The sequence below is a fragment of the Mesoplodon mirus genome, assembly GCF_964341445.2.
Source record: "Mesoplodon mirus genome assembly, chromosome: 4".
Classification (NCBI taxonomy): Eukaryota; Metazoa; Chordata; class Mammalia; order Artiodactyla; family Ziphiidae; genus Mesoplodon; species Mesoplodon mirus.
Genome location: NC_138979.1, coordinates 159,979,282 through 160,002,938, shown reverse-complemented (window position 1 = coordinate 160,002,938; position 23,657 = coordinate 159,979,282). Strand labels below are relative to the sequence as shown.

Here is a 23,657-nt window from a genome sequence, read left to right as displayed (position 1 = left end):
GGTAAACTAACTTTTTTGAGGGGAGGGCAGTCAATTTTATGATTCTTTTAAAACAGTAGACTTTTAAAATAAAAATGTTAGATTTACAAAGAAATTGAGCAGACGGTACAGAATTCTCAGCTTACCCTCCCCCTCCCCAGCTCTCACTTTCCCCTGTTAATAACATTTTACATTGGTATGGTATATTTGTCACAGTGGATGAATTGATATTGAGACATTATTATTAAGTATAGTCCATTGTTTATTCAGATTTCCTTAGTCTTTACCTAATGGCCTTTTTCTGTTTCAGGATCCCATCTAGGAAACCACATTACCTTGAGTCATGTCTTAGGCTCCTCTTGGCTGTAACAGTTCCTCAGGCGTTCCTTGTTTTTCATGACCTTGTGAATACTAGTTAAGTTTTTTATCCTACTTGCAATCCCTCTGTTGGGATTAGTCTGATGTTTTTCTCATGAGTAGACTGGGGTTATGGTTTTTGGGGAGGATGCTCACAGAGGTAAAGTACAATTTTCATCATATCGTATCAAAGGTACAAGCTATCAACATGATTTATGACTGGTGATCACCTGCCTGAAGTAGTGTTTATCAGATTTCCCCACTGTAGAGTTTTCTTTTTATTTATTTTTTCTTTTTATTCTTTGGCTGTGCCACACGGCTTACAGGATCTCAGTTCGCTGACCAGGGATTGAACCAGGCCACGGCAATAAAAGCCCAGAATGCTAACCACTAGGCCATCAGGGAACTCCCTAAAGTTTTGTTTTTAAAAAATTGTATGTAAGTACGGACCCATGGATATTTATTTTATATTTTGGATTATAATTTGATGCTACTTAATTTTGTTCCTCAAATTGTTCCAGCTTTGGCCATTGGGAGCTCTTTCGTTTGACTCTTGTGCCCTGTGACATACCTCCATCAATGTGATATGTTTTTAGTAAACTCAGTTTTGTGTGGACTTTGGCACAAGCTCCTCCTGCCGTCTCTGAGCACAGCCTGGCCCTGACAGTGGGTGTGCCTTGCGCCAGCCTGGGCACGTCTGCTTGCAAAGTCAGAGCAATGAAGAACTGAGTACTTCCTGCACTGGATCCACGAGGCTCCATAAACCACCAGGCTTGTAACAGTGAATACAGAGTGATAAAACTGCCTTGTTTGTTTAGTACGTGCTGTAAGTTTTAGTTGTTTATTGCCTGACTTTTATGTTTACAATGAGGATGAAGAGCAGTTGTTGGATATTTTGGAAGTTACTCATTCAACTTTGAAACAAAACTTTTCATTTCTCTTTCTAGCTTCTAAAGTGGTTTAATTGAAAACTACTCTAATCTCAAAAGACAAACTGAAAAAACACTGTTAGCAGGAGTTAAGCGCACAAACCCTGGTGCAGGACTGCCTTGATTTAAAACCTTGACCTTGGGCCAATTACTCCACTCCTTGGTACCTCAGTTTCTCATCTGTAAAAGGGGAAATTTAATTTTAACAGACCCACCTCAAAGGTCTGTTAAGTGAGTTAATATATGTTAAAATGATTAGAATAGGGCCTGGCATATGGTGGACGCTATGTAATGGTGTTTATTGTTATTATTTATAACCATCTGCTATGGTCTGAATGTTTGTTTGCCCCCAAAATTCATATGTTGAAATCTTAATTCCCAAGGTGATGGTATTAGGAGATGGGGCCTTTGGGAGTGATTAGGTCATGGGGGTAAAGCCCTAATGATTGAGATCTGTGCCCTTATAAAAGAGGCCCCACAGATCTCACTAGCTTCTTCTGCCAGTCTGCAGCTCAGAAGAGGGCTCTCACCCAGCCATGCTGGCACTCCGATCTTGGACTTCCAGTCTCCAGAGACATTAATTTCTGTTGTTTGTAAGCCACCCAGTCTATGGTATTTTGTTATAGCAGCCTGAATGGACTATGACATCATCCACCTGTATGATCAGAATTTCCTCAGAACCATGTGACCAAAGCAAAATACAAAAATAAGTTGGATGCCTAGACTGACATATGACTGTGAATTGGCCAGGGCCGTGACTTTAAAATGCAACAGGAACTGACTCTGGATGAGTTAAGCAGAAGAGGAATTCATGGGAAGGATGTTGAGCAGCCCATGGAATCTGGGAAGGTGAGAGAGGCAGGCTCACGGCATGAATGAGACCAAGGATGCTGGGAAACAGCCAGGAGCACGGCCAAAATGGTGGCACAGAAGCTATCCAGAGAGTCCTGCCCTGGCCTCAGAACCCTGGTAAGCTTGTGCCATGACCATGGTCAGAGCCTGAGTGATGACCCTGCTGCTGTTGATGCCCTGGGACCTGGACATGGCTGCCACAGCTGCTGCCGCCCCACTGCAACAAGGTTATCTGAGGGGCTCGCTCTGTGGTCTCTTATTCAGAGTCCAGGGCACTGCACCTGATTGGCTGAGTCCAGGTCACATGTCTAAGCCCTGCCTATAGAGGAGGCTGGGAAGCAAGTGTCCGGCGTTTTCAGCCTCTGTAGTGAGAGGTGAGCAGTGGGCTCTAACTTCCACTAAGACTTAAGATGGAGTCTCCTACACACCTGGGGAGGGATTCGGAAGCTGGGCAGCCAAAAAATGACAAATGTCACCCATCACCTGTGCTTTCAATTTTTGTTCCAGCATGTTAGCATCACTGATGGACTGTATAATAAGTAAAAGTTTGAAAAACACTTGCCCAGTGCTGTGGTGTCCCTCACATTTTTTAAGTCAGAGTATAGGTGACTAACTTCTATGAGTCTTAAGGAAGATGAAAGCTCTGCTGGTGGGTTTGGGTAGAAGCTTTTCATGAAAGATGCAACTCTGGGCCTTTAAGGATATTGCACCCCTAATTTTTGTAAATGACAGCAGATGCTCTTGTGATTGATAAAATGCAAATTCCTTTAAAAGATATAAAAGTGATTGTTTTTATTGTTTTTCATTTTCTTTTGATCAGCAGATACCAAAATGATCACTGCCATCCCGTGGAGTCTTTGAAATTTTTGGCTTTGAAAAAGAAGTCTTTAGATTTGATGGTTGGAAATCCTTAACATTGTCCCAACCTTCCTTTTCTAAGTGGAGAAATGGAGGCCCAAGAGATAGAGTGACTTATGCAAGGCCACACAGCTGCTTTAGAGCAGGCTCCAGGCCTGAGTATTCTCACATTGCCATGCTTCCAGCAGCTAGTCCAGGAGCAGGCCCGACCACCCAACCCCACAGCTGCTGCCTTCCTGAGGCACGTCTTGACAGGAGACCCAAAGCTGCTTTTGAATACTGGCCTGTGGCTTCTGCTGCTCCTTTATTCACCCTTACTTTTGGGGTGAGAAATCTTGAGTGGCTTTCTCTTTGTCTTCAGCCTCCTTCCTGGAGAGAAAAAGAAAACAATAGAGAACAAGCAGATAAAAGCCTCCATGCTGGTGCTAGGCTTCACCTGCTGGACTCCGACCTTTGCTGGTCTCAACTCTGCCTCTTCTCAGTGTGGCTAACCTGCTGCCCTAATTTGACTTGCTCCAAATCCTAGGAACCAGATTTCCCGGTCCTGCATTCACGCCCTGGCTCCCAGTCATGCGGCTAGGTTAGATCCTGACATCTGCTGAGTGCACCCTGTGATAGAACTGCCCATCTCCTGTCTGGCCAGCCAGATCTGGACCCGGCCACCCCTCAAGAAGCTCCTGAAGGCAGGGCTCATACCCTACCACCTCCCCCCAACCTCCCGTATCCTTAGCACCCAATAGGGCGTGGCCCAGCAAACCCTCATTGGAGGCGAAGGCATGTCCTGCTCTGTTTGGGTGCTGCCCACACCTCATCGTGACAAACTAGAGCAAAGGGAGGTGGAGGTGCTGAGAGGACAAACAGTGTGAGAGAGTTTCCTTCTACCCTACGTGGGGGTATTTCTAACTTGATTGACACCACTTATTTAGAGCTGCCATAGACAGATTCGGGCTGTGGCCTGCCCAGGCCAGAGCAGGGACAACTGGTCTTGGGAATCCAAAGAGAACATCAGGAAAAGGCAAAGTTGACTTAGCTAAACCAGGGAGCAAGACATTCATTCATTCATTCATTCATTCATGCATTTATTCAGTAAATACGTACTGTGTACCATATGTGTCAGGTTCTATGCTGGGCAGCCAAAGATTTAATGGTGAATGAGACACACTCTCTGCCCTCAAGATGCTTAGAGTGAGGAAGACAAAACAGGGGACTGGTCTTTACAATAGATTATGGAGTGTGCTGAAATAACAATAACTAATATTTATTGAATGTTCACTATGTGCCGGACCCTGCACTAAGCCATTGGCCATGCATTGTTTCATGTAACCCTCACAGGAACCCTATTAGTAGGTACTATTATTATCTCCATCTTACCGATGAGGAAATGGAAACACAGAGAGGTTGAGTGACTTGCCCAAGGTCACACAGCTCAGGTAAGTGGCATACCTAGCATTTCATTCTGGATAGCTTGACTCCAAGGCCTATGCTCCTAGCTCCTCCACTAGAATAGCTTTGCCTCATTACAATAGTAGATGATGCAGGATACTACTGGAGCACGTAAAGGTGCACCAACTGTGTGCCAAGGGCATCCAGAAGCATTCAGGGACTGCAACTAGGGTTAACATGACTGGCTCATAGGGAGCGAAGACTGCAGAGAGAATAGGCTGAAAGGTTCCGTACGCACCAGTTCACAAAGGTCTTTAAAGCCAGGCTAAGGGGTCAAGATTTTATCCAAAGGATGGTGGAGAAATGCAGAAGGATAAGCAGGAGAGTTTCACAATCGGGTGGCACTTCAGAAAGCTCTGTTTTAACTGTACTTTGGAGAAGAAATGGAGTCAAGCAAGACTGGAGTGTGTTCCAGTTGTTCAGTCAAGAGCCGATGGTGGCCTGAAGCATGGATTGGCAGCGGCCCGAGAGAGAAGCAGCCTAAGTGCTGCCCACACACCTACTCATGACAAACTAGAGCAAAGGGAAGTGGAGGGGCTGAGAGGACAAACTGTGTGAGAGAAATTACTTTGTTGTAAGGAAGTCACCATCGAGCCAGAAGACTGGTGGAGACCAAGACATCTAGGTGAGCCCCAGAGGGTCAAGGGTCAGCACTGGTCCAACAACAGGCAATTGGCCAAAGTCTAAACAGGCAAGAGGGTGGTAGAAGAAAAAGCCAGCAGAAGGTGGTAGGGACCCAGAAACAGAAATAAGAGGCCAATGAAAGGACTCTAGTCCCTGAATGAAGAAGAGAATTTTCCCCTGGGCAAGTGGGGACAGGGGAGACACTGGGAAAACAGGACCAGGAACCAGGGTCCCTGAGGCTGTCCCAGACTGGCAGTGAGACCGAGGATACTCACCAGCAAGACAGGGATTCAGAGTTCCTTCTGTGTTCTCCTCTCCCTACCTCTAGCCAGGTGGTTCCTATTTAATCAGGTCTGGCTTCAAAGTTGGTGGGAGGGGCAATGTGGTGAAGGGGAAAGAGAGCTTTGATGTCGGAGAGATTGGGGTCTGAATCTCACCTGGAGCTACTGGTTCTAAGACTCCAGACAAGTTACTTAACCTCTCTGAGCCTCAGCTCACTCATCTGTAACATGAGGAGAACAATATCTACATCGTGGGGTTATTGAGTGGGAATAACAGTGCCTACTGCACAGGGTTATTGTGAGGATGTGGGAGTTAACACGTGAATGGCCAGGGCTGCACCGGGATGGGTGCTGAGTCAAGTGGTCAACCTTTCTCCTTTATCAGAAGTCATCTACCAGCTGGGCCCTGGGCCAAGGGTTTCAGGTGCTATGTTACTTCCTTCTTAACAAACCGAAGGAAATATCACTCTTCCCGCTTTGTGGGTCGGGGGAAAGTGCTGTCTGTGAAGTGTCTGAGCTTGAGACCTCTCTCTTTGCAAAAAGGGAGACTAGCGCATATTAATGAGCTGTTAAAGACACACTAGCGGTAAACTGAGACCCTCTCTTTGGCATAATCAGAAAAACAAAAAGAGAATTGAGGGCTTCCCTGGTGGCGCAGTGGTTAAGAATCCGCCTGCCAGTGCAGGGGACACGGGTTTGAGCCCTGGTCCGGGAAGATCCCACATGCCGCAGGGCAACTAAGCCTATGCTCTAGATCCCGCGAGCCACAACTACTGAGCCCGCATGCCTAGAGCCCGTGCTCCACAATAAGAGAAGCCACCGCAATGAGAAGCCCACGTACTGCAACAAAGAGTAGCCCCTGCTCTCCGCAACTAGAGAAAGCTGCGTACAGCAACAAAGAACCAAAGTAGCAAAAAATAAATAAATAAATTTATTTTTAAAAAAAGAGAATTGAAAAGAAACTTTTTTTTTAATTTATTTTTTTGGCTGCCTTGGGTCTTCATTGCTGTGCGTGGGCTTTCTCTATGTTCAGTGAGCAGGGGCTACTTTTCCTTGTGATACACAGGCTTCTCATTGCAGCGACTCCTCTTGTTGCAGAGCACGGTACAGGCTCTAGGTGCAGGGGCTTCAGTAGTTGCGGCACGTGGGCCATAGAGTGCAGGCTCAGTAGTCGTGGCGCACGGGCTTAGCTGCTCCACGGCATGTGGGATCTTCCTGGACCAGGGATCAAACCCATGTCCCCTGTATTGGCAGGCGGATTCTTTTTTTTTTTTTTTTTTGTGGTACGCCGGCCTCTCACTGTTGTGGCCTCTCCCATTGTGGAGCACAGGCTCCGGACACCCAGGCTCAGTGGCCATGGCTCACGGGCCCAGCCACTCTGCGGCATGTGGGATCTTCCCAGACTGGGGCACGAACCCGTGTCCCCTGCATCGGCAGGCGGACTCTCAACCACTGCACCACCAGGGAAACCCCTGGCAGGCAGATTCTTAACCACTGCGCCACCAGGGAAGTCCCGAAACTTACTTTTTCACTGTGTGATTTCATGCACATTCTTGACCTAAAATCATCTTGCCCCCTCAAGCTAAGCTAAGTGACTTGTCCAATGTCATATAGCTGGGTAGCTACAGCCTGGGCCTGGAATTCAGGCTTCTTTCTTTCTTTCTTTTTTTCAACAGCGAATAACTTTATTAGTAGAAAGAAGTGTTTTCACTGAAACCCAAACCTGAGACAATGTAACCCATGTTTTATCTAGATCTTTTATTTAACTTAATTTATTTTTATTTGGCTGCATTGGGTCATGAATGTCTAGTGACTTCTTGGCCTGAGAACTCAAATGACACCTCCCATGTCAATGTTAAGACCAATGTCCCAGGACCAGTATTTATTATTGGTAGAGGATTGTGACAAGACTTCTTCCCAATGTGCAGCAAGCTTAACCTTTGAGCTATGCACAGGAAAAAGTAACCTGTGCAGAGTGATTAAACCTCAGCATGCTGGCTGACCCAGATCCCATGAATGCTGTGCAGATTGCCTTGACTCTTGAGTTTGTGGTTTTCTCTTCATTGTGAAAAGATTCATTTACAAACTCTGGGTGGTTATACAACCTTGCTGGGGAAGTATGGTCATCAAATGCACAGAGAGGGGCTTCACTGGTGGCGCAGTGGTTGAGAATCTGCCTGCTAATGCAGGGGACACGGGCTCGAGCCCTGGTCTGGGAGGATCCCACATGCCGTGGAGCAACTAGGCCCGTGAGCCACAACTACTGAGCCTGCGTGTCTGGAGCCTGTGCTCCGCAACAAGAGAGGCCGTGATAGTGAGAGGCCCACGCACTGCGATGAAGAGTGGCCCCCGCTTGCCACAACTAGAGAAAGCCCTCACACAGAAACGAAGACCCAGCACAGCAAAAATAAATAAATAAACTCCTACCCCCAACATCTTAAAAAAAAAAATGCACAGAGAGTTTCCACAGCAGCTTTTGACAGCTGACTCTGGTTTACATTTGTTAACCATTTCCACGTTTGGCCTCCACATTGTGGCCTGCTAGCACCAGCAGCTACCAAGTCTGAGAAGAAGCTCCAAGAAGCAGTATGCATGTTGGAGTTCATCCCTAAGCCAGGGGACTGTATACAACTGTGCCTTCAAAGTACTGTCTCAGAGTTTCTAGTGGCCTGTTACTCTGGGAACCTCCCCGTGTGCTGGCATTCTGGGATTGTGCCTGGCCCACCCAGCCAGACTTCCTGCTCAAATTGTAATCTGAAAACTGGGGCTTCTCATACACATGGTAACACATGTATCTAATACATGATGCAAATACTTCCCAGAAAATACTACATTTAGAAAATTCTCCTGCATGAGTTTTCTATGGCTACTGTAACATATTACCACTAAATTGGTAGCTTAAAGCAACACAGATTTTTATCTAATGGGCTAAAATCAGGGTGTCAGTAGGGCTGCATTCCTTTCTGGAGTCGCTATGAGAGAATCCGTTTCCTTGTCTTTTCCAGTTTCCAGAAGCCACCTACGTTTCTTGGCTCATGACCTCTTTTCTCCATCTTCAAAGCCAGCAGCCTTGTATTTCTCTGATCATTCTTCCATAGTCACATCTCCCTCTGACTGATTCCTCTTCTGCCTCCCTCTTCTACTTTTAAGGATCCTTGTGATTACGTTGGCCCACCCTGACAATCCAGAATAATCTTATTTTAAGATTAGCTAATTAGCGACCTCAATTCCCCTTTGTCATGAACCTAATATATTCATAGGTTCTAGGGATTTGGACATGGACATTTTGGGGAGGACTGTTATTCTGTCAACCATAGTCCCAACTGCTCAGGGACTTCCCTGGTGGTCCAGGGGCTTAGAATCCACCTTCCAATGAAGGGGACGCCGGTTCGATTCCCTGGTCTGGGAACTAAGATCCCACGTGCCTAGGGGCAACTAAGCCTGTGTGCCACAACTAGAGAGAGGCCGGAGCACTGACTGCAACGAAGAGCCCACCACAACAAAAGATCCCGTGTGCCGCAACTAAGACCTAATGCAGCCAATAAATAAATAAATATTTTTTAAAAAAAGAGCTGCTCAGTGTCTATCTTCCAAGCCGGACTGTGTAGAGGAGCCAAACATTTTAACTTACACCATATCTTAAATGTACAGTCTATAGCTGATCCAACTTTCCCCATGATCTGATGGTTGGGGGGATTTTTACTAAAGTCCAATTTGGGGGTCTTGGAGTTGTATGATATCCATATAGAATCCTTTTGGTTGGTGAGTGATTTCCTGATTTAACTGACACTTAAGGAACACATATATAAGAGCTTTACAAACTAGTTTAATTCTTATAACAACCTTATCAAGTACATACAATTATCCTCATTTTACAGATAAGGAAACTGGGGGAAAAAAGGCTAAGTAACTTGTCCAAGGTCACACAGGTAGTATGTGGCAGAGATGGGACTTGAAGCCAGGCAGTGTGTGGGCAGCCCAGAATCCTTGTTCCTCACCACCATACCAAGCTGCCTCATCCTCTCGGTTTCTGCTGGCTGTGCAGGTCCCTGCTGGTATCGGTTGTGGCACATGAATTTGTGGATTCTTCAGCAGAGCCACCCCCTACCTCCCAGCACTGGCTTCTCCCCTTTGCAACTTGGTGCTCATTTTCCCTTGTGTTCTCACTAGTGCAGACCCCTGACTCCCCTGAGCTTGCTGCAGGGTCACCTTGCCCTACCAGGGCAGTCCTACAGCAGGCTGCTGGCTCTAAATGTGATAGTCATGCCATGTGGAAACCACGGGGACTCAGGAGCGCTAAGCCTCAGAGACTCGCTCTGCCTACCCAGCTTGACCACCAGGTTCACTTTGACGCAGCTGCCCTCTTTTTGGTATAAAACCACTTTGGAGGCAGCTTCATCCTAGAATTCCAGTGGGGGAACTGGGTGAGAACTGCACCTCCACCTCGTGTTTGCAGTGCACTCATTAGGTAATGCGCCTTTCCTGCTTCCATCCGAGACCTGGAGCCGAGGAAAAAACATGATGCATTTCTGACCCTCTTCTCTCTCCTCTTTCCCCTCCCACCATCCGGCAGGCCAGAAAGGGGGTGGCTACTCTTTCACTGCCTTAAAGCTGGCCTAGCTGGCCTGGGTGGAAGGCCTCTGCTCTGTTCAGAGAGGATTCAAGGAGCTGGCCCTTTAGGCTTGGCCTTGATTTACTAAAGAAGGAGAATTCAGAAGGATCTGGAAACTGTCTTAAGTCATGGCTTGTCTCTTCCACTCTCCAGTGGGACACCTTGAGGCCTGGCCCATGACAGGCCGTCAGTGTATGGTAGTTATTACTCTCTAAACCCAGAACTTTCACACATCTTTGCCTGCATGTAGGAAATATGTTTTACACTATGACCCCATACACATATACACATATATTATACACAACTGAAACAAAAGCTACACAAAACAATGCTTATTATTACTTAATGCAAGGCATCTGATAATTTTTAATTTTTTTTAGAGAAAAACACTGGTGGTGACTCATACGCCCCTCTCCAGACAGACCTACTTGCTTCCTTCTCTGGAAGCTCATAGTGCCTGAGGCAAAACTCGATTATAATACTTCTCATGTTGCATTGTAATTTATGTGTCTTTCTCTCCCACTAGGGACAGACTTTGTCCTTTTCATCTTTGCATCCCTAGCACACCCACTTGTAGACATTCAGTAAGTGTTCATTGAAGGGCTGAATGAAAAACGCCTGCTTGCGTGCACCACAGAAGAGGACAGTGGTTTCTCTTATCGTGGCACACATCACCTATTTCTGGTGTTCCAGAGCTCAGACTTGTCAATGAGCAGCCTGGGCTCAGCACAGGATTTCTACAGAAGTTAGGACAGACACCTCCTGCAGAAAGGGCCTCAATGTGTAGAGAATGAAGACCAGAGACTTTGACTATTTCCCTTCCCTTAATTTTTTCCCCTGAGCTAATCTCTTTGCACACCCCTGCTAGAATGTCTTATGTCCCCCATAGTAATTTAATAATATAAAACTGTGCAGACTCAAAATTCAGGGCATTTAGCATTTTTGCAAAGCCAGACTCTAGGAAACATTCCCATTACCGAACACACTGGATGTGGTTTAGGTAGCAAAGCAAATGACCTAACAAGGAATATATGTGCTGAGCCCAGTTCCTGTTAAATTAATAGATTCACGTTCTGGCATATCCACAACCTCATAAGTCATGGCAACCAGATGACGGCATGGCAACACAGCAGCTGCAGCCACTGTACATGAGAAAAATCAGAGCCTAGCGTCTCTGGAGGGAAAACAGAAATGGGCTCTACAGTTGCCAGCTTCTATGGGATTGGCTGAGGGGAGGTGGACATGGGGGGGGGCAGCCATAAGTAGATTCCTGCCCTCGTAAGGGATGAAGGAGTATAATATCTTTCCTGCTTCCTAAAACTTTGTTTTGTGTTTTTAAAGTAAATAATTAGCTCCAGTCAGAGAGGAAATGATGCTGAGAGAAAGATAACCACCACGTGGACAGAATGTTCTTTGTAGCCCTGCAAGCAGTGTGGAGGTGATTCTTATCAGAGATAGTTCACGGCTTGCTCTTGGATTGTAGGACCACAAGCCTACATTTGGACTCTCACTGAAATCACCTATCCCTTCTGGCTGCCAGCGTTGAAGTCCTGTCTTTCAAGCTCCCCTTCCAGGACTAGGGCCTGACTCCACAGTCACTGGTTGTGCCAGAGCCTTGGGGATCAGGGCAGATGTCCTGAGGAGGAGGAAGAGGGTACCTGGACAGATGTCAATCCTTGTGACACAAAGACATCTGCACATACTATCAGGTTGATGGCATCCAATACCAGGGCTGCCAGGGACAGAGCAGCAACACACACCCTCTGACCTAGTTTAAATTCAAGGATGACCCTTATTCTGCGGAAGCGGTAAGGTCTGGGTCTTCTGTTCTTAGGATTTACATGTTACTCTTAGATCTGGTCCAGGACACTGCCTCTTTCTCCATGTTCTGCTTTCCAGGTGAGGGAGCAGGAAGTCTGTGTGGGGTTGTCATCGGGTCCACAATGAGTTGCTTCTCTTTTTCCTGTGCATTAGTTATCGATGCCTGTGTAACAAATTACTCCAAAACACAGCAGCTTGAGGCAACAAATATTTATCATCTAACAGTTTCTTTGGGTCAGGAATCCAGGCAGCTTAGCTGGATGCCTCTGCTACCAGGGCTCTCATGAGGCAGCTGTTGGCTGGGGTTGGCGGTCTCATCTGAAGCCTTGATTGGCATGGGGGAAGGGGGAGGTATGCCTTTCCAAGCTAACTCACGTGGTTGTTGGCAGGTCTCGATCCCGGTCTACAGGGCTGCCTTAGGACATGGCAGGTAGCTTCCCCTACAGTGAGTGATCCAAGAAAGAGCAAGAAAGAAATAGAGCACCCAAGATGGAAGCCACATTAGGTTTTTTATAACCTAATCTCAGCAGTGACATCACATGACTTCTGCCATATGCTATTTGTTAGAATTGAGTCAATTAGTCCAGCCCACACTCAAGAAGAGGAAATTATATAGGGTATGAATACCAGGAGGAAGGGGACCACTATTAGCTGGGGGCTGTCTTCAAGTGTGCCTACCACAGGTTCTACACTTTGTGGAACTCCAGCAAATGCCACCCTACACAGAGAAGAAGCAATGTGTGTCTGTGCATACATAAATATCAGGCCTTCAAACATTTACATCGTCTGCTAATTATTCCTGGGCATGCAGAAATACTGAATATTCATGAAATTGTGACAGAATTCAGAATCACAGTAGTGAACAAAGAAATATTCTGCTCTTGTCCTAGCAAATATGGAGTATCACATGATTGTTTTTAGAAGTATATTCTCTCTATTCCTCTTGATTATGGCATTCCTTGCCTTAGGCGGAATGCATTAAGGAATTACTTCTATTTCAAAATTGAAATGGACAGTCCCTCCACCACCAGCCCACAATAGGGTGATGTCATAAAAATTTCAGAGAATTATAATTATTGAGAGTATAATAATGCACTTATTTCTCAAAACAATGTTATTTTTCTTACATGATACATTTTGTATTTATAATGTGCCATTAATAATGTCTCAGTAGAAATCATAACTGTGCATAAAGGGCTGCAATGTGGGGGATTTCATGTTGCTAGGAGAGCTTCTATCTTCATACTCCTGGGTAAGTCTGCGTTTGTGGCTTCCCATTAGGTATTAACACAGACCGGGGATCATTTCTCAGATGTTACTTTCTATCAATTTTACATCCACCTTTCTGGACAAAGCCTTCACTCAACTCTGCGGTTTCCTGTGCTTTAATAAAAAGATGAAGCATTAGAACGGGAGATTCTGTGATCTGGCCAATGTGCTTGTAGAAGCAGTATTGGGGGAAAAGAGAAAATTGTTGAGCCCTAACTGACGCTTTTGAACCACCTTTGAAAAGGTCCCTGTTTTCACAACAAGCTACAACGAAGCTAACGTTACTGTTACGAAAGCCCTCCACTGAAGTTTCAAATGTCTGCTTTTTTTTTTCTCCCTCAACCACAGCAAAGGCTAACCCGTTTTCTTTCCAGCTTTACCGGATCAGGAATTTTTCCCGAAAGACTGCTGTTTAACTATTTGTTGCTCTTTATCAGAAACCAAAAAGATGGCTTTTTGTTTTTGTAGTTTTGAATAGGGTGAGCAAATTTATTTTGGGCAACGATAAATTTCAGAATTACTACTGCCTGAAGCTCCTTTTGTCAGGACTCCACCCTACCCTCCAAGTCACTTTTGGTCCGTGACGAAATACGGAATGCATCAGGCCCCAAAGAGACCTGTGAGTTGACTGTAAAGGAGAAGGTGGAAATCGCGGGGGAGGATTAGAACAGAAACTATTTTTCAGCCCCAACTTGGGCGCTGAAATAGCCCCCTGAAGTCATAAACGCTGAACGTCCTGTGCCCTTATAATCAGTGGAAATGACGAAGGACAAGTGTGCAGATCTTTTGAGGGAATGTGGGAAGAGGAGACCCGCGTTTTAAGGCCCAGCTTAGGCATTATTTGGTGGGGGAAAAAAACAAAAACAAAGCAAAAACAAACACAGAGCACTGTGCTTTCCAGCAGGACCTTCCAGCAGCAACACCAAACTGGAAAACTTTCTCCTTCCCCATCCTTTGTTTTTCCCGGAACCCCAGCTCTGGGTCCCTGAACCCCAACACCATCTTCCAGATCCAGCCTGAGAGCAGCCTCGACCGCACTTCTTCGGCGCGGAAACCACCCTGCTGGAGCGAGCCTCCCCCAGAGGGGTGCAGGCTCAGCGGACTGCAGCCCGCTTCCCCGCGCAGCCGAGGGCGCGCAGAGCCGGGGGCGCGGGCGGCTGCAGGGCCCGGCGCGCCACCGCGCGAGCTGCTGGGTCACGGCCCGGGCCGCGCCACCCGTTCAGCGAGGAAGTGACGACTGCGCCGTCCCGAGAGCAACAAAGTTTGAGTCTGCGGGCCGTGCTCGCCTGCGCCCCTCTCCCCGCGCCCCTCCGAGCGGCCTCGGGATCCAGCGCGCAGGTGAGCCGCGGAGCTCGGCAGCCCCTCCGCAGCCGGGGCGCCGACGCGGTGCCCGGAAACGTTCGGGGCAGGGCCTTGGCCGCGCGGGCGGGGATGTGGCGGGACGGGTAGGGCCGGTTGCGCTGGGCTTGCGTGCGAGGGGCGCTGCAGGGAGGGAGCTCGGCGGCCGGGATCCGGCCCCCGGGCTGCGCCCCTGTGGTCGCCGATTTGCCGCGGGACTTAAACCAGCCAGGGCTGCAGCCGGGCCGCTCCGGGCGCCGTTGGCTAGCGGAGGGGTGCAGGGAAGGGGCCTCCCGTGTCCTGCGTCCGAGGCTAGTCCTCCGCCCGGCGCCCCCCATCGCTGGGCGCAGCGGTCCCCCAGTTCCCGCCCGGTGCTTCCCAAGGAAGCGTGCTCTTCCTCTTCGTAGCCCTCGCCGAGGTCGCAGGAAGGAAGTTAAAGGAACTTTCCCCCCATTTTTCTTAGCTTGGCCTGACAATGACGAAGAGCAGAGCAACTCGGAAGTTTGGGAAAACAGCCCTACGCATTTCTAAAATGCAAAACTAGAATTGCCCCTAAGCCCCCTTTGAACAAATCCCTCTGACTCCCCCACCCTTTTTCCTCGCACACCACGTCCCGAGCCTGACAGTAATCACTAAGGCCTAACACTTTGCAATTTAGCCATAAAAGCTGTCAGCGCACCCACCTACATATGTGAGTGTTTTCTATATAAAACTCCAAAACCCGCTTCCAGTGGACTCTTTGAGGCATCTCGCTCTTCTCTGTTTTCGAAAACTGCTAGGGCTGCAGGAATGTGCTTGGCAACTTTGATGGTGGTTCCCGCCGCCCTCGGTAGCCTCGTGGAGCAGGCTTTTTTTTTTTTTTTTTTTTAAGAACAGCTGAGAAGTTTATGACATCCCTGCATAGTAACTTGGGACTGGCGGGCCGGGCGGGTGGCGCCCTAGTTCCCTGGCTTGGAGTCTTCAACTGTAGCAGCAGCAGCAGCAGCCGCGGCGGCGGCGGCGGCGGCGGCGGCGGCGGCGGGGACGCGTTGGTGTGTGCAGGAATGTACGTCCGTGCCGTGGAGACTCCTTTGACATGGGACGTCTAGAAGTTGAATGGTGCAGTTCCTAGCAGCAGCTTCCTGGCGGCCTGTAATTACAGCGTGATTGCACAGTCAGGCATTGTTGGCGTGGATGTTTATACACAGGCTATTGTGCAAGATCTCGGGGGCAGAGAACAAAATGCAGATTTGCATTGCAGATGCCCAGGACAGATCTGGGTCTGAGCTGCAGTCACCAAGTTCTTTCTGGCCTTTCACCTTAGCTAGGTGATTTATTTCCTCGTTTCTCCCTAAAACTCGGACAATTTGCCAAACGCCAGAGAAGTGAAGTGGACCCGGGAGGGCAGGATCCTTTCACTTCCAGCTCAGGCAGCCTGAAAACTATCCCAGGAACTGTACCCTTATTTGTGCCTGTAGAAAATGTGGGATGATGTCAGCAGGAAAAGGAGATGGGAGATGGCTATCAACATCCCTAAACGGGAAAGCAGTTTGAATTAGCAAAATTGCATGGCGGCTGGATTGGGGCCTGGTTGCAAAGAGGACACGTCAGACGTGTGACTGTGCTGGTGAGCTAGACTTTGAGCCTTGAAATGTCAGCTGCAGAAACTTAGTAGGTGGGTCCTAATTCCTTCATTGTGTTCTGGGCAAAGGAAAGAGTGCTGGGGCTCTAGGCTGCGTGTCTGTGCCAGTGTCTGGGCAAGGGTCCGAGGGGGCGGGGGCGGGGGGGGAGGCAGAGGAGTGACTCATGTTCATTTTCTCCAGAGGAACTCCCCCACCCCCTTCCTGAGCAAGGCCTGCTGCACAGACCAGGGTGGGTGTACTCACACCTCCTGAACTGCTGTGCTGCAGGAAGGGAGCTAAGCCTTCAAGTGTGGAAAGAAGGCAAACAGGTTCTCCTTGAGGGCCTCAGAGGTGGCTAACTGTAGTAGAGGGATTTAAAACACAGTCAGGGCTTCCCTGGTGGCGCAGTGGTTGAGAGTCCGCCTGCCGATGCAGGGGACACGGGTTTGTGCCCCGGTCCGGGAAGATCCCACATGCCGCGGAGTGGCTGGGCCTGTGAGCCATGGCCGCTGAGCCTGCGCGTCCAGGAGCCTGTGCTCCGCACGGGAGAGGCCACAACAGTGGGAGGCCCGCGTACCGAAAAAAAAAAAAAAGTGATTAAAACACAGTCAAAAACATGTACAGGATGCGTGCTGGGTCATTCTTCTCACATGCCAAATCTCAGCCCCCTCTTTCCCTGCCCTAGGTAGAGACTCCGCCAGGGTAGCACTCAGCCCTGCTAAGGGGACTGTGTGACTCGGCAGCAGGTACCGATGGCCTGGCACACCAGAGCTTCCCCATGCCTGGCCTTCTCCCCAGCCTAGTAACTGAGTTTCACCTGGTGGGAAAATGCTGTTTTGCAACCTCATGCCAGCTGCGTGTCACGGGCACAGTGACCATTTGTCAAACCAAAACATTAGGGCATAATCCCTGGCAGACACCTATGTGTTTCCAGAGACTCAAGGAAAAGCATGTGAAATCAGGACGTTTCTGGAAAGTCTGGGACTTCAGACACAGTTGCCACAGGGGAATGAGGGTTAGAGCAAACACACCACAGAAGTAGGAGTTCCCATGAGTTGCACAACCCCTTGTTTTGGGTACATTTGGGTTTTCACTGAACTTGACTGTCAAGGTCCTGGTCAGCTGTATCACCTGACCATGGCTGCTTTAGTAAGAGCCTGCCGGTACCCAGAACTAGTCTAGAGGGGCGGGGAGGGGAGCATTCCCTTCTGACTCCAGCGGAAAGACAGCTTTGAGTTTGCAATCCTTTGTGTTCATGTAGACCGTGCAGAGACTAAAAGTGCCCAAAGGCCCCAGGGAGTGTGGGCAGGAGAGCACAGGAGAGGGACCCCTAGCAAAGGCCAAAGAAGGAAGGACTCAGACCCCTCCCCCCGCCCCCCAGAATTGTGGAGCCACCTGGAGCAGTTGCCCGTCTGTGTCATCAGTTCAGCCTGGCTGATTTTTGTGCATAACTCATGCATGCCCTTCCCCTGGCTTGCTCAGCTTTGCCTCTGTATTCACAGAACTTGCTCTGCAGTTGTACCCAGCCCAGTTTAAGACCGGAAATTTAATCCTGACTTCCTCTTCCACCTTACATAAATGCTGATTTATGGCCTAAAGTTACTGCCCAGTTCATGGCCCCAGAGCAGCCCTGCCGACTGCCTCACTATGCACAAGTAGGAACAATATTGAAAAAGCTCTGAATCAAAACGTGACAGATTTTTAAAAATCATTTTATTGTTTTAAGAGGAGAAACTATTTGGGTAGTTAGGAAGCTCCCAGCAACTTTGACAAAAACTCCGAGGCTCCACTGAGAGAGGCAGATGGCAAAGTCCTCTGCAAGAGGATGGTCTTAGTATGGAGGCCTTTTATGCTCTCCGGGCCCAGTATTTATATTTCTGTTCATCTGCCTCCTCCCAGCTGCCTCCCTACACCGCAATTCCGTGTTTTGACATCACAACTAACCTCCCAAAAAGGAGGCAGAACACCTCCAGCCAAAAGAGGGCATTCCAGACTCTGAAGAAAGTGCTGCAGTTTTCCAGATGCCTGGCAGTTCTGTCCTGCAAATTTGTTTCCTTCTTTAAAATGAGCCCGCCTTCATTTCTCATTCTCACTGAAGCATCTCTTTGTGAGACCCTTAAACCTTTTTTTTTCTTTGTCTACATGACACAGGGCAATGCTTTACGACTTTCTCTCTCAAGTGCCACTTGAAATACACACAGGTCTTTGAAAAAGGCTGGGATAAAGGGGTCCTCTGTCATCTCACTTAAAATGCCTGTTTGCAAGGGTCAGCCTCCTGCTCAGCAACCTGCAGTGGCTCCCCACTGTCTGCACAGTAAGGATCAAACTTCTAGGATGGCAGTCAGGGCCTCCCACACAGGGGTCTGGCCTCCACTGCTCTCCTGCCCTAGCCCTTTGCTCTGACCTGGTGACCCACTCTGTGTGTTTGTCCAAACTGCTTGTGGCAAGCATTCCTACCTTTCATGCTTCCCCGGAAGTCTGGAATGCCTCGTCTTTCCTCTCTCCTACTTGGCTCAGTCTTGCTCTCCTTTTTAGCCCTATTCATGTTCCCCTCCTTAAGAATGTCCCCTGTTCCACCCTGTGGGCCTCTCCCTGGAACTCCAGTAACATCCACTGGGGACCCCTGATGAAGAAACCTTGAAACTTGGTCTAAAGGATTTTCAACTTCCCTTTGGACCATAGCTCCGATCATACCCTTCATTTAGCTTCTTAAATGTGCTTTTGGGTGGATCAGTGTTATCACTTTTCAACTAAACTGGAAGTCCTTGTTTTATATATCTTCATATTCCCAGCCCTGGGGTTCCTGGTGAATGTTGGATGATGAGGATGATGGTGATGATGATGAGGATGCAGCCGATGCAGTGGCCTTCAGATATTGTTGGCTGTGCATAGGCACACACCCAAGCCAAGCACCAAGGACCATTGTTCCCAGTCTTTTTTTTTGGCGGGGGCGGGGGGGGGGATATGTATTTATTGATTTATTAACATCTTTATTGGAGTTTAGTTTCTGCTGTATCGCACAGTGAGTCAGCTATATGTATACATATATCCCAGTTGGTTCCCAGTCTTTATTCTGAACATTTACCCAGCCCTGCCTCCTTCTGCCTGTTGGCCTCTCTCTGGTGCCTCCTAGCTTTGTTTTACCTCTTGTTCAGCTTCTTTTCCAGCACCTCTTCCCCCTGGTTGCCAGACAGTGGCTGTCCAGCTTCAGCACTGGCTCCTCCTTGTCTTGAATTGGGCCTAGTTGATCTGCCCCAGGATGTCCTAAGCCTGAGCACTAGCTCTGTGGGGAGAGCATCCATTACCTGGGTTCCTCCAAGGGAACCAGACTGATAGAAGGAGGTAGGGCCAACCGTCAGACACACTTGTGAGGAAGGCAAAGAGATGCTTCCTGGTTGACCATAGCTTTGATTTGCCCAAATAGGTATTGACTTATAAAACTAGGCTAAACTATAAAACTGAGTCTTGGGGAGATCCTTGCTAAGCCCTAACATCAGGTTTAACTAGGAGGATTCTGTTGTCTCCACCCAGTTCTCATGCTAGTAATCTCAACCTTGCCATATAAGCTAGATTCTTTCTTTTTTAACTGAGATATAATTCACATGCCATAAAATGCACCCTATACACTAAATTCCTTAAAAAAGATTTTTTAAAAATAAAATCGGTAGATTCTTTTTCCCCCAGTTTTCTTCTCAAAAAGGTAATATACAACCCAAATGCCCATCAACAAATGAATGGATAAAGATGTGGTATATGCATACAATGGAATATTACTCAGCCATAAAAAAGAATGAAATTCTGCCATTTGCAGCAACATGGATAGACCTAGAGAATATTATGCTCAGTGAAATCACTCTGGCAGAGAAAAACAAATACTGTAGGATACCACTTATATATGGAATATGAAAAATAATACAAATGAAGGTATATGCAAAACAAAAACAGACTCACAGATATAGAAAACAAACTAGTGGTTACCAAAGGGGAGAGGAAAGTGAGGGGGACAAGTTAGGGGTATGGGATTAAGAGATATAAACCACTATGTATGAAATAGATAAGCAACAGGGATATATTATATAGCACAGGGAACTATAGCTGTTATCTCGTAATAACTTAATGGAGTATAATCTGTAAAAATACTGAATCAGTATGCTATACACCTGAAATTAATAAAATACTGTAAATCAACTATACTTCAAATTTTAAAAAACAGGTAATACATACCTGTAGCTCAAAATTCAAAAGATGTAAGTTATAGTGTAAAGTAAGTCTCAAAAATAATTTCAATATAGACAATAGATTACTATACAGATATATACATACGTATAAAAATGCAATGGAATTAGAAAAATAAATGTGTATTTTAACCTTGAGGGAAGGAAGACCTTCTTAAGAAAGAGACAAAACAGAACTCATAAGAAAATACTGATAAATTTGATAACATAATCCTTTGAAAAAATAAATTTTCCATCCTCTATTGTTCCCCATTTCTTCATTCTGTCAGTATCCCTGTCTTAGGCAACTACAATTTGTCATTCTTCAGCTATGCTTCCAGATGTAGCTTTTGCACATAGAAGAAAGTGTGAATCTATAAACAAATGCTGGCATACTCTACAAAGCATTCTGCATTCTGTGTTTTTCATTTTTAATGTGTCTTGGAAGTTATTCTATATCAGTGCTCATAGAGCCACCTCATTTTTTCCGTTGGCTAAATTGTATTCCACTGTATGAAAATGCCATCATTTATTTAACTAGTCTACTACTGAAGAACGTTTGGGTTGTCCCCAGTCTTTTGCTATTACATACAATGTTGCAGTCAATATGTTGAATTCACTTTTAATTGAAAAGTCTTGATGAACATAAAAGGGGTGAAACTGGGATTTACCTAGAAAACTATTTCTGAAAAATTATGCATAAACTGCACTTAGTCAACCAATATTGTCTAGAATCTGCTGTTTCACAAAATAATCAATTTTTAGAACTGTAGAACCTTCTATAACTTTTAGGACCTTAGGGACTGCTATCATCCCGCCTCTCTTTTTGTTTTTTGTTGGATTTTTTTGGCTGCATTGGGTTTTTGTTGCTGCACGGGTTTTTCTCTAGTTGTGGTGAGCGGGGGCTACTCTTCCTTGTGGTGTGCGGGCTTCTCACTGCGGTGGCCTCTCTTGTTGAGGAGCACGGGCTCTAGGTGCGCGGGCTTCAGTAGTTGTGGTGCACGGCCTTAGTTGCTTCGCGGTGGGATCTTCCTGGACCAGGGATCGAACTCGTGTCCCCTGCATTGGCAGGTGGATTCTTAACCACTGTGCCACCAGGGAAGTCCTCTGCCTCTGTTTTATAGTAATTGCAGTAACAGCATCTCAGAGAATTTAAATCTGGGAAGGGAACCTACAGTAACTCACTTTTAACTAAGGGTCAGAGACGATAATTGACATCGCTAAGGTCGCACAGCTGCAGAATGGAAGAGTCAGGCACAAACCCCACATTCCATTTCTTTTCACCATCTTGCATTGATCATCTTAGTCATCATAGTCATTAGTTCCAGCCTATTTGTAAACCAAGGATTTTGTTTACAATTCCATCTCTTTCGTTTCCTTAAGGCAGTACACAAAGATTTAAAAAGAAGAAACTTGACAAAAAACAAAACCAAAAACCAGGGCTGGAGTGAGGTCTTTAAGAAGAGGGGTGCTAGAAGGCCCAGGAACACAGACTCAGCACCCCTTGGGCAGCCAGTTAACACAAGACTGATTGTCCTCACTGGGCGTTTACAGAACAGCTGCAGTGCTCTCAACACTGCATGTGGCACAACAAGGGGTGCAAAGCAGGGTCCCACTTGCCCCTTCTCTCCAGGAGGCTGACAGTCAGCTTCTGAGATAGGTTGTAGTCAGAGGGAAAAACAGACTCAGGGTGGATTAGTCACTTAAGAACGGAATTTGGTGAAGTTGCATTTTCTGGGGGTCAGGTTCTAAAGTCAGTGTGTAAAGTGAAAAATAAGAATATAATCAAGATTAACCTTGAAGGTCCCTTAGGAGGGCACCAGGTAGGCGGCAGACATACTGGCTCTTGATACTTAAATTCATCTTAGACTGTTCCTCTAGTTCTGGAAGAAGTTGCAGTTTCCAAGGTCAAGCAGCAGATGAAGTGTGTTGAATTTGGGGGCTCTGTAGTATGAAATATGTGTGTGTTCAAATACTACAGTGTCACTCAGCATGCCGAGATACTTATACTGTGATATTCCGCAGGCAGCAGGCAGCAGGCTCAGGGCTCTTAGCCCATGCTCACCCCTGAATAGACGGCAGGTTTATAAGTTAGGAAATAACCATAGGACGTTAAGCAAAAAAGCCTCTTCGAACAGGTGAGCAGGGTGTAAAGGAGAAATCCGTGGAGTGGGTTTTAACTGCAGGATTGCAGAGGAAGGACTTATGCTTGGGGTGACCTGTCATTGCTGTGGGGCTGGGGCGAGGGCAGTGCCATGTGGAGCAGACACTTTTCTCTGCTCTAAGGCCCTAGCCCTCCACATCTGCTCTCCTTCTCTCCCCTTCCCCTGCCTCCCTTCCCCACCCTCCCTATTGCAGGCCATTGTAAGGGGCCTGCAAGGAATCTACCTCATGAGTCTGTGTCTACTTCCTCTGTGGCCTCCCAGTAGCATGTGCTTTGGGACAACTTAGGAGCCAAATCCACTCCCCGATCCCCACTTCCACTTGCACTAGAGGTGGGGAAAGGCTCAGGATTTCCTCCAAGGAGGCTGTGCTGACCTACCCAGCTGGCATTTAGGATCTGAATTCCCAGTTATGGAGAAAAAGAAACCTGGCCACAGCAGTAGCAGTGGAACCCTGCCCATCATTGTTTATAGAGTGCTTTCCCCCACATTCTTCCTTCTTTTACTCACTCATGCTATATGCATTTATTGAGTCCCTACTGTGTGCTTAGCTCTGTGCTAGGTACTGGGGATGCCTCCCCCTTCAAGGTGTTCACGGTCTGTGAGGGAGACAGACACACACAAAAGCCAAGAGCCATTAGTGCCACGGATGTCAGTGTGAAACTATTCAGGGGTCTGCAGGGCTCAGAGGAGGGACAGGTCGTTTCTGCCAGGCCAGAGGAGAGAGGACCGTTAGGAAAGGTCTAGGACGGCCCCAGTGCCTTGCATGGTCCCTGTGCTCAGAGAAGCCTGGGGAATTAATGAATAAGAGGCTTTCTGAAGAAGGTGGTGTTTGAGCTGAGTCCTGAGAAAAGAGTAGGCGTCCACCAGGTGGCAAAGGGGGTCAGGGCATTCTAGGCACAGGGAGCAGCTCAGGCAGGGCCTGGAGTGGAGGCGTGAGACAACACGGTCTTCTCCGGCAACCGCAAGCAGCGGGTGTGATGGAGCACTTGTAGGAGGGGGTGCAGAAAGGGACAGGCAGGGGCCAGGTCACGGGCCAGCCATTTGTGTCAGCGGAGAGATTTAGACCTTACTCTGAGGGCAGTGGGAAGCCACTGAGGACTGATTGTGTGTGTGTGTGTGTGTGTGTGTGTGTGTGAGGGAGAGAGAGGATCAGATTTTCTTTTTAAAAGGTCACTCACTGTGATGTGGAGGATTGACTGGAGCTGGGGGAAAATGGGCAGTAAAGAGACCAGTGAGGAGGTCATTGCAGGAGGTCACTGTGGTCTCTGGGGCGAGATGGAGGAGTCTGAGCCAGAGCGGCGGGGGAGGGAGAAG

At 47.5% G+C, this 23,657-nt stretch overlaps 1 protein-coding gene across 3 annotated transcripts in view; it reads left to right on the top strand.

Moving 5' to 3' along the window:
* The first annotated feature begins 13,655 nt into the window (after positions 1 to 13,655).
* Positions 13,656 to 23,657, top strand: part of MIDEAS (mitotic deacetylase associated SANT domain protein) — a 65,568-nt gene continuing 55,566 nt past the window's right edge. For all 3 annotated transcript variants that reach the window (XM_082617504.1, XM_082617502.1, XM_082617501.1), the window contains exon 1: positions 13,656 to 14,363. The gene's annotated coding sequence lies outside the window, so the exon portion shown is untranslated. The remainder of the gene's footprint in view (positions 14,364 to 23,657) is intronic.